The sequence below is a fragment of the Hippocampus comes genome, unplaced genomic scaffold, assembly GCF_001891065.2.
Source record: "Hippocampus comes isolate QL1 unplaced genomic scaffold, H_comes_QL1_v1.1 scaffold135, whole genome shotgun sequence".
Taxonomy (NCBI): Eukaryota; Metazoa; Chordata; class Actinopteri; order Syngnathiformes; family Syngnathidae; genus Hippocampus; species Hippocampus comes.
Genome location: NW_017805583.1, coordinates 2868713 through 2884655, shown reverse-complemented (window position 1 = coordinate 2884655; position 15943 = coordinate 2868713). Strand labels below are relative to the sequence as shown.

The following is a 15943-nucleotide window of genomic DNA, read 5'->3' as shown; positions in this document are numbered from 1 at the left end:
CAGCACATGTTTGTGTGTGAAAGAACCTTAAAATGCTGTTAAATACATCTGAGCAATGAGAAGAGGTGGGCTTTCCGTCAGACTGTCCTTCACCGTTTCCGTCAGTATTTCAGGCCAACCCACCTGGGCCCCGTTTGTCCCTCATCGGCGATACCCGATTGGTAACGAAAGGAATTTCCCTGGCACACACAGGTGCCACACAAGCTGACACGCAGCGTGGTGATTAGTGAAATAAAAACAATATGGAACACGTCATTGAGGTCTATAAGAGCAAATTTTCTGTATTTGTTGGTGTGCGGCACCTGTGTGTGATATTGTAAGTCCGGTCTCAATGCCGATGTCTTGGACGGATCAGGCCAGCCTGAAATATTGATGGCAGCTGCCTGACAATGCCTACCTTGTATATGAGGCTCTTGACTTTTGTCAACAGTAAAACTGATTAAGGATGGTCACCTTTCACACTGGAACAGAGACAGTACAGATTCCTGGGATCTTGTAATCAACACCATACTCAACGGTACCAATTTTTGGGACTATGTGTGTTTTTGTGGTAATTAAGATTAATTTTACTAATAAAACCTCATTCTGTATCATTTTTAGTTTTTGGTATTTATTTTTCAGCATATTAACTTGTAGCTTCTGAATGATCTAAGAGCTGGTTGGAGCCGGTTGCAAGGAGTCATGCCAAATCAAATGGTGAAATTTCCTAACCTGAGATTTCATCCATCCGTTTTCTAATCGGCTGATCCTGACGAGGGTCACGGGCATGCTGGAGCCTTTCCCAACTGTCCTCAGGCACATATAGACAAACAGCCATTCGCGTTCAAAATCACACCTAGGGACAATTTAGACTAGTGTTCCATCAGCCTACCATGCATGTCTTTGAAATGTGGGAGGGAACCAGAGTACCTGGAGAAAACCCACGCAGGCATAAGGAGAACATGCAAATCCCACACAGGAAGCTCCGGAGCCGAAAGCGAACTCTGCATCTCGGCACTGTGAGGCCAACGTGCCCTGTTCCGACTTCATAAAAATCAATGTAATTATAATATGCAAATGGGAAAAAAAGAGTTTTGGCAGTTGTAACCTGGCAAAAAGTGGCAGACAGCAATAAGGTATCAACCTTATTGTGGTTTCAGGCCGTATTTTGAATTTGAATTTTCTTTTGTTGGAAGAAGAAGTAGGAAACTGTAATGTCGAGCATAAAAACATTGAAAACTGAATCTTGGATAGACATAGGTGGGCAGACAGAAAATGTCATTTGGACAACTCCCTCAATTCTCCTTTGCCTCATACAGTAAATGTTGACGCACTAAAGAAAATAGACAAATGAGGAACCTCTGATCAAATATATCTGCATCTAATAGAAGGCTTCATATTCACTTCCAACACACACACACACATTCACAGACATACATAGTTGCGAGCCAGACAGTGTTTATGAAGTGCAGCCTCAGTGAGTCCATCAAGTCTAATGATTCCCTCCTGGTTGCGTCTGTCAGCATCGTCTCCCTCCACGGCTACATCGCTCCATCACTCCCTTTCCTCCCTCCTTGCATTAGACACCCCCCTTACCTCTCCCGCATCCCTCCATTGCCTGCCAGAGGTTTTTCACATCATGTCTACCGTGCCAGACAATTTCCTCCCCCCCATCTTTGCCTTTTCTTTTTCTTCCTTTGGTCGCCCACGTTTGCTCTATTTTTTTCTCCACACCTTCAACCCATCAAACGTCTCCCTTCATCCTGTTAGTCATTCTCCCCTTCTTCTCTTCCTCCCCTGTCTGTTACTTCCCATACCGTAGCATTCGCTTCCTTAGCAAATTGACAGATTTGCTCGCATATCAAACACATTTTGGAAATGGCAGACATCTTTGTGTGACACATTTTTCAAATAGGATGTGTTTACAGTGATAGCAGACAAGCATTTGCCCCATGAGGGAAAATCTTGATTGGGAACCCCCCCCCCACACACACACCAAAAAAAAACATGGAATAGCTGGCCCAGTGTTTCCCAACAAGGGTGCCGTGACACACTAGTGTGTTCTTTGATATTCTTTGAATGCCGGGGGGAATTACCCAGTTTCACTTAATTTGTACGTAAATTACAAATAGATCTTCACTCATCTATATATGAAGCCAGCCAAATGTATACTGACAGGAAGAACAAATAAATGCTCTCCTGTTACAGGCAGAAGGTCTAATAAACCCCTGTATCCACATGTTGCCTTCAGACAACAATAAATCATGGCTCTGTGTGACTATTTCACTTTTGGATTGAATTAAACGGACCCGGATTTCAAGATACGTAAACACACTTATATTGTAAATTATTCGCGATATTGCAGTGTTTTGCAGTGATTATTATGTGGCACAGACTGATACTGCAGACTCAAATAGCAATAATTGCAGGCCGGGAGCAAAGAGTGTGTAAAAAAGAGAATCTTGTAATAATTAACATTTGAGAAAAGAAGCTAAACTGCAACATGGACAACTGGCTGAAGTTGCACAAGTACATGTCAACGGGAAACGTCATTAGCTAATTTAGTATAGCCTACCACCACTAGTTAAAACGAATTGGAATCAAAAATCGTTGGTTGCGATTGAGGGACTTTTGATAGACACAACCACTTGTATACTTTCACTTTTTAAAAAAGGATAACTACATTAACCACAAGCACATTTTTAGACAACATGCTGAGAGCCTCAACTGATGTCATCACGGACCGCCAGAGTTTCTGTTTAGCCAGTTAACAGCCAACCAGCTTGACACCCTGATCGACTCAGTCCCATGTCACTCAACAGGCCAGCCCTGCATTTAAAGACACACGCACGCATGCACACACACACACACACACACACACACACACACACACACACACACACACGCGCGCACACACACATGAGCGTGCATTCAACTTTGCAGATACTACAGTGTCGAACATGAGGACGGCAACCCCAATAGGACAAAAATGACACCTGTACCTCATATGCATGTATTATTGGTGTTCTGCGTAAAGCTTTAAAACAAATAGGTCAGAGTTTTTTTCTGTTTGGCTCTGGATGAAGGCGAACCCTTTTTGCTTTGTTCCTGCTCTGCACCCGCTCCCTTTTTCCCTGCTTGCTTGCTGATTTCGGTTATGCGCTGTCCCTGTGTCTAAAACTAGCCTTCTGCTTATTTTTCTTCTGAAAAACAAATAATGGAATTCGTCAGCTGGACTCTCAGCACTACAGATAAAATTGTTTCAACGAAAGGAGCAGGCCGGGGGGAGCTTTCTTGCCCCTCTGGGATGTTTGCTGCTGGGTACACTTTAGATCCTTGGCAGAAATGGAGGATGGTGTGTCTGTCGATACTGTCAGTAGAGGATGTGGAAGACATGTACATTATTGGTCTTCTGATAACAGGTATCCTGATGTTTGGAGTTAGAAATTTCCTGTTCTATTGCAAAATTCAGCTGGCGGGAGCAGCTTTATTGGAATAAGCTGACGGTCTCCATGACAAACTTACATTTTGGAATGGTGTAAATTTGTAAAAGTATGACAGAGTAAATTGGCTTGAAGGATGAAGTAGGCTCATTCATCTTTTACTTTCTTCTTATGGGCAAAGTCGAAATTTGTGGTATGTGAAAAATAATTCTCAAGGTGAGCTGACTATTTGGACAGTTTGGCAATGTGCTGAGTGTCAGCCATCAAATTCGGTGGAATAATAAGAATATAAAAATAACACATTTTGTTCTCAATATACAGTATGATGGCTCTTGTTATGATGTGTATTGTTGCATTCAAAAAAATGTTCTGTATGCATTTACTGCGGAGAATCATGTGACTCAACTCTGTCATCAAGCTGAAAACCTGCATGGACAAATCACTCCCCTTTGCATTACCTGTCACCAAACACCACAATGTAGATGCTTTAACAAATGGCTCTTACGAAAGTAAACAGATAAATTTGGCACATACCTGTCGCTGAATTAGCCCCACGATATATTCAATGCAGTTGTGTGGTAGCAGCTGCCTGTCTTACACTTTCCAGTCGGTTGCCTGATGCATAATTGTCGACGTAAAACAGTCACAATCACTCCTTGATTACATCCAAAAGCAACAAGGCAAAAACATGCGTACTTAACAACTACATACAAACAGTTTGTGCAGTGATGTCAATGACTCTTTACATTTGTTGAGACTGGTAATTCATCGTTGTGCCCCTTTCACAAAAATACACAAAAAGCCAATGAAAAAGTAGAATGCTGTGATGGAGTGAGATGCTCACCAAGCTTTGAATGTAGCGTTAACGTTGTATATAAGAGGAAGGGGTAAGAATGGTGGTGACATATAAAGGGGAAACCGATTGACAGGTGTCTTTCTGAAAGGACATCTGCCTGCTGCTCAGACTTAAACCCGTCTTAAATTACTTTCCTGCACAGAAAGAAAATGCTTCAAGCACTGGCTTTTTATGAACAAGACAGAGTATGTCTCCACTCATGAAATTTGTAAAGAAGGTAAGAAAAAAAATGTCAAACCACTGCAACTATTCCACCAGCAGACATATTTTGTCTGCTTTTCAATTTACACTTAATGAGAAATTCCGCTACCTCTCTCTGTTCTGTTATTAGTCTTTCCCCTCTTCAGTCTCACAGCATCTTTAATACCTTTGCTGTTCAGCCTGTCTAAGCCACAGTGGCTCATTTGTATAAATAGCTTACCACTGTGTGCGTGTGCGTGCCTGCATGTGTGTGTGTGTGTGTGTGTGTGTGTGTGTGTGTGTGTGCGTGCGTGTGTGTGTGTGTGCGTGCGTGCATGCATGGCAGTGGATGTTTCAGTGAGTATATGTTGCATTGTCTACTGCAGTGTTTTCCAACCTTTATTGAGCCACGGACAAAGGTAATTAGCATGGCAATGCTCTGAAAATTGTGCAAAGAGGGCGAAGCGGCTGCTCCGTCCGCATCCAACTCTGCCCGCCTGACCCGGCTGCTCCTCCAGCCGCGGCACGTGCCTGGCCCCGCTCCTTGTCCCGAAGTTACGGATCTGACTTGCCGACTACAGTGAAACTCCTCTAGAACGAAACCTACATGGGCGAAAATACCCCCTTATGTGAAAAAATCTTCATGCATTAACATAATTCCCATTCTCCTGCCCCCCATACGACGAAAAAAAAACCCTGTTGCATTATACGAAATCATTTTCTCTGCTCCTGCCTCGCAAAGACATTCACTACAACAAAGTCTAATCCAACAGCGACCTCTACTGCTTCGTTCGGAAACGGCAACAGCAACCACCACACTGGTTTACATAGTGAACGATGTTTATATCGGTCACAGCTGCGAGTTTCCTGAACACAACATACTTTGTTATCATGCTAAAAACACCCACGGGACGCTTCGTAGTCCTCGATGGCCATAGTTAGCTCTCGAAGGCTAAAAACCTTACGCTAACTGGAGCGCTAACCTTACGCTAACTGGAGCGCTAATGAGAGAGAAGCGCTCCAGTTAGCGTAAGGTTTTTAGCCTTCGAGAGCTAACTATGGCCATCGAGGACTACGAAGCGTCCCGTGGCTGGCTTAAAAGTTCATTGCATGCCAGGAAGTATTTGTTATTGTTAGATTCAGACAAGGATGGACGTTGCATTGCTAAAATGGCTACAAAACGGACATTTGGATGTCAAGCAGCTTAGACAAGAAGAGCTCTGATGCTGGAAGACAGGGTAAAAGTGGTCAAAATGAAAGACGGAGCAAGCAAAATAAAAGACATTATCCAAGAAATTGAGGTAAGTGAAAGTGAATGCTGATCGTAAATTTCGCAATTTCTTTCCCTTTTTTTTCTTTCTACACTGACAATATCAAGTGTCAGATCAGTGTGTGCTCATACTTATGCACTATTGGAATAAAAATAGAGTACACATACGTTTGTGTGTGCGTGTACACATACGTTTGTGTGTGTGGGTGTGTGGGTGTGTGTGTGCTTACATCTGATATCAAATTTGCTACAGTGAAAAACCCCCTGTTGTGAAAAATTTCTTGCTGCAAACATGATTTCGTTGTAGAGGAGTTTCACTGTACCCTTACCCACCTTGTTCTAACATGCCAGAGGCTGTTCAACTTGGAGACCTGCTGCGGATATGGGTACGGCCTGGCGCGATATTTTCACCCCCGGATTTTCAAGGGCCGACAGGGGCTCACCGGACGCCGCCTGAATGCGACGCTTTCCAGGGCGCGGGCCCCTCTCTCGGGGCGAACCCATTCCAGGGCGCCCTGCCCTTCAGCGAGAAAAGAGAAGTCTCCCCGGGGCACCTGCCAGGTTCTCCGGGATCGCTTGCGTTGCCGCGCTGGGCACGTTGCATTCTCATGTCGTCAAGCTTGTAACCATAAGTTTCGCCAGTTTTTCTGAAAGGTGTGTTTACCATCAGGAATTCTATAGAAGACTAGATCTCTGTGTGTGCTCTTTCCATTCTGACAACCCATGGCACAAGACTATTACGACTCACAAGCGTGTGTTTTCGGCCTTCAAGATGCGCGCGCAGCCAGAATTAATGTATGCATATGTCACATGAAACGGATCTATTCGTAGTCTCGGCTGACCGTCGTCCGGGAGACTCCCTTTCGAAAGCAAGAGACAATTTCAGCCTTCACAGAGCGCAAGATTTGCTTCTGTTCCGGAAGTACAACAATGTACAGAGTCGTTCAGTAGTGTTGCTAAGCAACGGAGGGGAGGGCAATTAGCTTCCCGCGGTTCGTTGTAAAGAAGGCATTTTCACTATTTCACTATAAAAGTGTTCGTTGGAAGCAAAACCAGCAAATGGAAAATTAATTTTGTGAAATCACGACTTTGACATGTGAACGTTATGGGGGTGGAAACGTAAACGGGTATGTCGAAAAGAGGTTCGACTTTCGTAAGTGATTGTATCGGCTATTTGGAAAAACTACCAACTGGCTGGTTGTGATGAGTACCTTTTGTCTCATACACACGGCCATTAGATCAGGGTTTGAATCTTTGTTGGAATGTGTTTGCGTGCAGATTGTATGCCCTCCTGCCCAGTCTTACTTTTGTCCGTCTTGCGTTTTTGTTTGTAAAGAAACCTTTTTGGTGCCAAGATCTTATCCTTGTTTACATTTGTGGGAGCCACCCCTATCCGGATTATTCCAGAACGTGACAGTTCCAGTTTGTTCATTGCGCCCTGATTTGTCAAAAAGTATTAACGCCCAGAGAAAACATTACAACTTCTCATAGTGATCGTATTGCCTTGAATTATGTAAATTTGTCATGTAAATACTCATTATCATGTGTAACACATCTCAGAACACATCTTTTTATGGGCCGACGGTGGCTGTGGTTGGCTAGGGTTTTATGACACACTACAGCTGTATTCTATATGCTCCTAGTGCATGTGGGTGTTATAAAAGTATGTTTGCTTGAGATAAAGAAGCCCTATTAATGTTTGGAAGATGAGTCGTAAAGTTATTCGGAATAATCTATATGTTTTGTGTGTGTGTGTGTGTGTGTGTGTGTGTGTGTGTGCGCACTATGAGCAAATACATTGTCGCATCGAGAGAAAAAATACATTTGACCCGTATTCAGCATTATGAACAAATCATCACATATGACGTTAGCTGTGTAACACTTAGATGCTTAGTTTCGATGTATAGATACACAGCTAGCTAGCTAGCTAGACAGACAACACGTAGACACAACACTTGTTTTTATTCCCATTTATAATGAGCACAAATCAAAGATTATTTCTATGTACACAAAAGTTCTACTTCCCTTTATTGGTTCACAAATCTGTGTTAGTGAGCACTTATCACATGAGATAATCCATCCGCTTCACAGGTGGGGCTTATCGCATGTTAAGATAAAAGATCACTCTAAAATGGGCGGTTTATCATCCAGAACAATGTCATGGATGTGAAGTTTTGGGGAAGCGTGCATTTGGCATACTGACTGAAAAAATGTCCGCCAGAGCGGTTGCCCTTGAATTAAACCTTCATTTCTCTATCATAGGCTGCCTCTTAAGGTGCTTCAGACAATTTGGTAATACATCCAACCGGTATTATACAACCACATACCACACCACCCAGTACCCTCTCATCCACCATCTTCACTTCCAAGATTGTCCGAGACCAGCCACCCTGACGGGTGCTGGAACAATCGATTTGCATAACCAAAGAATTTCTGTACAAACTGTCAGACACCGTTTCGGTGAAGCTGAGCTACATGCTCGTTACCCTCAGCAGGGTCTGGACCCGGGACCTGACTGCAGTTTGTTGTAGTCACTTGCTTTCATGGGCAAATGCTCACAGTCACAAGTGTCTTGCACTTTGGAGAGGTGGTGTTCTCTTCACGGATAAATCCTGTTTTTCACTGTACAGGGCAGATGGCAGACGGGCATGTTGGGTGACGTGTTTTGCTCGAGTAGACCATGGGGGCGCTTGGTTTATGGTATAGGGCAGGCAGACTTGTGTCTTTGACAACACACAGGTGTGTAAGTACAATACAAGTGACCAAAGGCCGATGGCAAAATCTTTAAAGTAACATGCAAGTAAATGAAAGACTCTCGCAGCACTTCCCTTCCCCTCCCAAGGGTTAGTGCAGCACGAATATGGAAGCAGGCATTGGAACAGAATGGCTTCTTGGGAACTTCTTAATGGTTTTAAACTTTATTAAATGAATAAAGAACACTCTAAAAAGTAAAAGGGTCTTAATCAGGGCTATATAGATTTCTGACAGGGCTATAGCACCCAGCAATTATATCATGTGCAAACATGTGGCTCCGGTAGCACCAGGCTGAGCGTAGACAGCCATCCGCAAGAAGAGCTGAGAGTCGTTTCGTCACATCATATGGGCCAGTGAGTCCCAACCATAGTGCTATGTTACGTGAGCATGCCATGAGAGATCATTAGGGGTGACGCGGTTAACTATATCAATTCACTAATTTGTGCGAAAATAACGATTGATTACAAATATACAATAGCTTCAAGTTTTCACACTGAGTAAATTGAGACAAGATCATGATGGTTTCAGTATTGACATTTCTGTTTGGTGGTGTTCCGTTTTGTAATGTTAAATGAAGGTCGAGGCTCACTAATGGTTAGGAAATACTGATCCATATTCTTACATACAGGGAGCAAAAGCCTGCACCTACAGAGAGCAGTGGAGGAATAAGGTCAAAGTCCGCTAACGTGAAGAATGAATCACTCTCCAGCTCCCTCCTCTCGCTGCTTTTCGAAATAATTTGCAACAGATGATTTTTGCAACATGGCATCCCAAAAGATCAACTGTGTTCCGTCACTGAGACATCTTTGTTTTATCCTCCGTCTCAAATCCCCACGGCACATTTCACATACGACAAATTGTGTTGACCCGTTATTACTTTGGTGATGTTGTCATTGTCAAAAGGAAGGTTATATGCTGTAGTTAAATGAAATGATAATGTATTTTTTCCCAGGTTTGTTTTGATCCACACACAATCAATGTAGAGTGGTGCCTCCTCTTATACGTTTAAGTTGTGGGGTTTTTGAATCTTGGCCGGGACGGGTTTCAGCTCACCTGCGACCCTGATGAATATCAGTCAGCCATCTCGTTACCTCTGCGTCCTGTCTCCTAGACGCATAATTTTCCCGCGGGACGCACAGTTCCAAATAATGTGTGCTTTTGGGACGCAAGGAAATTTCTCAGTCAAAACAAAAAAAAACTACGGTAAATCGTTTTTTCCCGCAACGATCGCCGTTTGACCATCGCCGCCATTGTTGTTTTGATCTCGCGTTAAGTAAGCTCGTGTGACGAGATTTCCGTTCTCATGAGACGAGATTGGCGAGATCGGCCTCCACCTCGCGGGAAGCAGACGATTGCCAAGTTGTGTAATGTTAAAACAAGTGTTGCGAACAAGTGTTGTGAAAGTTTATTGCGGAGATAGCACAGAGGAAGCAGCTGAAGTTGGATAGTTTTTTTGTGATGATAAGTTGACTTTGAGAAAGCCTTGCATCATTGGAAGCGGAGTAAAGAGAAGAGAATTTATGAACTCAAAGACTGAACCATGGGATGAAATAAGAACCTATTTCTCAGCAAATCTTGTATGCCTGAATTATTAAAATTTTTGCAGCATTTGTTTATAAGTAATAAACCTATTATCAATGATTATCAATGTATATTGTTGTTGTTTGTGTTATTATCATATGCAATTGAATAAGTAGACCATTTCAGAATTCAAAATTTGGGACTCTCTAAATGCATAATGGGACTCATACTTTTCTGATCAGCGAGTCCCTGGGACTCGCAGGGCTCAAACTGTACAATTATCACTGTAAGTGCTATTCAAAATGAGTATATGTCAGTCTAGATAATTTGTTAAAGCTCCAAAAATGCAGATGAATGAATACTTTGACCCCATTCAATGGTAGAGGCAACCCTTTTGCTATCACAAGGCTCAGTTGAATAAGATTATACATTGCAACTGAGAACATTCTGTCTCTTCATCCGTTTGCAACAAATTCACCATCACTTCAATGTGTGTGTGTGTGTGGGGGGGGGGGGGCATATGTATGTGTGTTGCGACAGTTCATCATTCTGTTTGTGTTTAGTCTGAGCAATTCATTTCCTTCCAGACAGTTAGACCAATCTCGGGGGAGTGGTACATTTTGTTTGACTCTGCTGCCTGTCTGATTTTCGTTTGAACTTTAAGACGAAATTGTATTCCCTACTTCCTTCCCTTCACTACGTGACCCTGAAAGGCAAAGCACAAGAACACATAACAAAACAAACAAACAAACACAATTATTCGCAAACTCAAAAAAAAAAATTAAAAAAAAAAACACAGAAACACAAAAGACAAGAGGCAAATCAAAAATCACAAACAAACTTCACCAACCTACCAACCACTTCCAGCAGGAAAACTTTGCTCTACTTGGTCTTTTGTAGTCCTCTGATTGGCTGGAAACAAGTTCAGGCTGTGTGTTGGATATAGAAGACTAGTTACAGTATAATAGCCAAAGAAATTACTGAACATTTATTATTTAGAATTAAGTCTGCTCTCCATAATTTGTGTCGTTTCCAACATCTTATTTTTGTCAGGCAAGTTTTTCTGCAATGAAACAAAATTACAGCGTAGAATGGATGAAAGTAAAACACTTGGGGCCTCATTGTCTCCCATTCCCTCAAAATTGGACTGGCTTGTTGAAGAGAAACAAACACAATCTCGCACTAATACTGACGCTTAAGATGCATTAAAACAGTAATGGTGACTTTGCGGTTTTGATCATTTATTTTTAAATGTTTCTATGCCGGTCCATTGGAGTATAGCTTTATATGAAACCAGTCTGTGGTGCAAAAAAAGGATCTAAGGTTGACCATGTCAATCATCAGCATTCCGTCAGGACTCCTTTTTGAGCATTCTTACATACTAAGTCCTTTGATCAGTTGTTTTTTTAAAAAATGGAATTATTGGCTAATTTTGCCTGTTTTTCACTATTCTCTCTTTCCATTCCTCTTTTGTCCAGTGTAATGTGTCCATGTCATTTCAGCTGTTGAAACCTTCAAACTGTGTGCCGCTCTGTCGCAGTGATGCATAGCCAGATGAATCTCCTTGAAATATGTCAACTCAGCTGGCAGACAGCGCGAGACAGACAGGGGGATGATAAATGACGCCTGCAGCCAGTCTTTGTTAGATTTTTTTTACCGTGTGATTTTCTGCTTCATTTCATATTTTCAAACCATCTTTATTTCCGCCGGTGATTGATGCGTTAGATAATTCTTCCAAAGGCAAATGATGATATCCACAAATGACATCAGAAGTCAGTTAAGTTGAGTGTTTACGACAATAAAACAGCTTCAATATAATGAATCCAATTACTTGAGTCGAGAGTGTCATCTTGACAAAATTTGTTCTTGTGAAGAGGTTTATATAATAGCGCACAAACCCTTTTGGGGAATAATTGTACAAATGTCTTGTAAATAGTCCAGACTTTTCGTGCACCCCCAAAAAATAGTACAGGAAGCGAATCATTGTTGATTCCTGTTTTCATTATCATTCTTGTTAACGAGTATATTTCAGGTCCTTTCCCATTATCTTTTATTGTTATTGTTTTTTTTTTTTTTTTTTTTTTTTTTTAAAATAGAATTTCTCACCCCCTCAGGAACTTGCGTTCTCAGACTTGCACAGCCGAAATTAGGCCTTTCCCGTCTTTGATCAATCAATAACCCCCTGCTATTGTCTCAGCGGTCATCAAGGTCCAGAATGAAGGGACGGTGCCCCTGTGCTGAGAGTGAGGAGGTGTAATGCTTTGCTCAACGGCAGCATCTGTCCACAAACACGTTGGGAGTTTCTCACTTTGTTTTTTTGTTCATCCTCCAGTCCAAAGACACGTCCTTCATCAAGATTCAAACACAATTTGCGAGGCAGGCTTGCTAATCACTACCCTATCATGCTGCCTGCATCACAAATGAATGTATATAAAGGAGCAAAAAAATGCACTTGAATTACTTCTCGGAAAGATGTTAATGCCTATTGTCGAGGTGCCCTTTGCGATGCTAAAAAGGGGGTGTTCATCATTGCCTTGATATTGTGCGTTTATCCAGCGAGTAACTTTACAAAGTCCTTGCTTTGTGTTCCTGTCAAACAAAGCAGCTGGATCTTGACAAAGGTGTGAGACGGTAGCTGCTGGGCCCACCCTTAAAAAGCCTCCGTGAACTGCATCCTGGCCACTGGCCAAGCTCGTCAACCTGAAGTACAGTACAGATGGGACTAATGAAGCAGGCGAAAGTGGATCTCTCATTAATCATCAGCGGTGTTATCTTCGTCCATCTGTGTGTGAAAAAGTGGCTGTCCTTAAGTGATCTACGAGCACATTACCAAAAGCTTCTGAGGTTCTTAGTGATGCACTTAAAGTCATTAATTGGAGCTATTTGGTGTAGAACTATTATTCAAGTAGCTCATCTGCAGGTAACTAACATGTAAAATCAGTAATTGAACGAGAAATGCATGCTCGTGGATGCCTACGTCCAAATGACAATATTCTCGACAGTATACAGTATACGCAATATATGTGCCATAAAAGCTGCTCAACTCTCGTCGGTGCCTTGCCCAAGGGCACCTTCAGAGTACGGCAAGGCAAGGCAGCTTTATCTAGAAAGCACATTTCATACACAAGTCACACAACCAAAGGCACAACACTTAGAAGCCTTTACATGGAAAGCAGCTCAAGGAAAGCGAAGCAGAGAAAAGTAGCTTCACCAAATTACTAAAACAACGAAGATTGACACCATTTAAACACCGAAACAAACGATTTCAAGACTTTTAAAAGTAAAGAAATATAAAGTTGCTTTCTAAAATTACTGAAAGACCTTACAGTCAATCCATCCATCCATTTTCTAATCCGCTTATCCTCACGAGGGTTGGTGGCGTGCTGGAGCCTATCCCAGGTGTCTTCGGGTAGTAGGCGGGGTACACCAGGAACTGGTTAGCAGCCAATCGCAGGGCACACAGATAACCATTCACGTTCACAGTCACACCTAGGGACAAATTGGAGTGCCCAATCAACCTGCCATGCATGTTTTTGGAATGTGGGAGGAGAGCGGAGAAAACCCACACAGGAAGGCCGGAGCAGGAATCGAACACTGCCCCTTACCATCAAATTGATGTAAAAATGCTCAAAAGACCTTAATCAAAACCTTAATCAAAGGTATGGAAGAGTGGGGGATATAATTTTTAAGATGGCTTTTAAAGCATTTGCAGTAGTCACCTCTTTGACAACTGACATTTTTTCAGCAGTCCCGCAGTGGGGTTTCATCTCGGACCCGAATGGTTCCAAAGCACATGTACTCAATGAGCCGATGCCACCCCATGGACCTGCATCTTTAGCATATCACTGTCTACAACCTTGTAGAAGTAGAACAAAAAGCTTCTCTACGAGGGTTTATTCATCAATGTATAAAATATGTAGTATACAGTGTTGCTTTGTTTCTCATGGTAGTAGTAAGAATACAACTGGAGAAATGATTCACTCACACATGAAAGTGTGTTCTTTCTGATGGACATAAAGGGAATTCTAAACTGCAGTGTTATTTGTACCATCCATCTAGTTGCCCAAACTGATATTGTGGGGAAAAAAATGTTTAGCTTACATTCTCTCATTTTGAATCTTGAAAACAGTAGTGAACCCAGTGATGCCCCTCATCAGTGTGGCAGTCTGAGTGTTTATATCAGCACCCTATCATGGAAATTCACATTGCTGTGTCCACATCTGACCTCTTTGCTAGAAACAAACTTGACCCTATATTGGAACATTATTGAGCTCTTCATCGAGGCGTTTGATTTTTCACAACCCACTCCCGTTAGCTGTGAGCATTGTTCCCTCTAAGCCGCGCGCGTGAGCAATTGCGCACTTCACTCACCTGCTCAGCGCGCACGGCAACAGCTGGCGCGCGCACCACGCACACATGACATGTCCACATTCATTCCTTCATTTCCACCCCGCTCTAATGTACAAACAGGACACCAGACAATTCCAGCTCGAGTAGTGCGACCGAAGGTGCGCACTGAGTTGTTGACGATGGCTTGATGCATACATTCACACATTCACTTATGCTCACCACAGACGAAAAGCTGCAGGCGAAGCGTGGACCGCTCCATTCAGAAAGTCCAAACATGAACGTAGTTTACGAGCCTCTTGAATGAGGCTCTTCCGCGCGTTTCAAAGGTCAAGTAACCAGGAATTGAGACATCGAGCGTTCCCTTTTTTTTAGAAGTGGCTTGATGGCGGTTACTTTCAGGGGTTTTGCAAGCTGATTGAACAGTTGATTATTTGCTGTAACTCAAAGTAGAGTCCTCAAAGGTTTTGAAAAAGTCAGATGGTATTAAGTCGATGTAGCTAGTTGATGGTTTTGACAGCCAAACCAAGTCCGTTGTAGTTTTGTGATCCACCGTATCAAATTCTGTCATGGTAATTGAATTATACCCGTGTGATTTTCAAGTGTTGCATCCATTTCTAATTTTGCTGGTTTGTTACTATGTTTGACCTGCAGGCAAATTCATTGCATTTATATGTTGAGAGGAGTTCTGGCGCTATTTGATTTTGGGAATGTGAGGGCTTGTCAACCACAGCCAATAGCGTGTATGTATTGTTGAGGTTCTACCGTATTGGCCCGAATATAAGACGGCCCTGATTATAAGACGACACCCTCTTTTTCAAGACTCAAGTTTGAAAAAGGACTTTTTGAACACCAAATTATTTTTTTATACAGAAAATAATTACAGTACATCTGAAACAAATGATTATAACAATATATTTGAGAGAAAAATCATGTTATTTTGCCTCATTCAAAACTTAATATCTGAACATTTAAATATGTCAACTAAAGTGCAATCACGTTCGAAATGTGGCTTCTGGTTTTTGAAATGTAAATTACATCATAACTTCTCCTCAGCTGCCAGTTAACCTGGCCGATCTTCGACCCACTTTTCTCCAGATTGTCGCTACATTTCTCCATTTTCTGTTATCTCTTCTATTATTTTCTTCTCTTTTCTTTCTTACCACTATTTTTTATTTTTCTTCTTCGTGCTACCGCTATTTTTATTTTTATTCTTTGTGACAGGGGTTCACTTTGGCCTGGGGAGTCAAGTTCAGCATTCGCTTCAATGATATCTGGCGCCATCTAGCGTCGTGAATGGGTGTAATGTCCAGACCCCGAATATAAGACGACCCCCACTTTTTCAGTCTTATTTCAATGCGAAAAACACCGTCTTATATTCGGGTCAATATGGTAACTAGTGATTTCAGAAGTGTTGTCGATCTTTTACTAACTTAAAATTACAGAGACTTAAATTGTCTGTACAGGTCAAAATGAGGGCGGCCTGATTGTCGACTGGTTAGCGCGTCAACCTCACAGTGGGTTCGATGCTGGCTCTGGCCTTCCTGTGTGGAGTTTGCATGTTCTTCTCGTGCCTTGTGTATGTTTTCTCCT

At 42.3% G+C, this 15943-nt stretch overlaps 1 protein-coding gene and 1 long non-coding RNA gene across 2 annotated transcripts in view; one reads left to right on the top strand and one right to left on the bottom strand.

The window, feature by feature from the left end:
- Positions 1-15943, top strand: part of ldlrad4b (low density lipoprotein receptor class A domain containing 4b) — a 170642-nt gene that overhangs the window by 34720 nt on the left and 119979 nt on the right. The gene's annotated exons all lie outside the window — the stretch shown is intronic.
- On the bottom strand, positions 4999-6322 carry LOC109521900 (uncharacterized). The gene is made up of 2 exons (XR_002169456.1): positions 6052-6322; positions 4999-5047 (listed from the first exon to the last, which is right to left on the bottom strand). It is a non-coding gene; the product is annotated as an uncharacterized LOC109521900 (long non-coding RNA).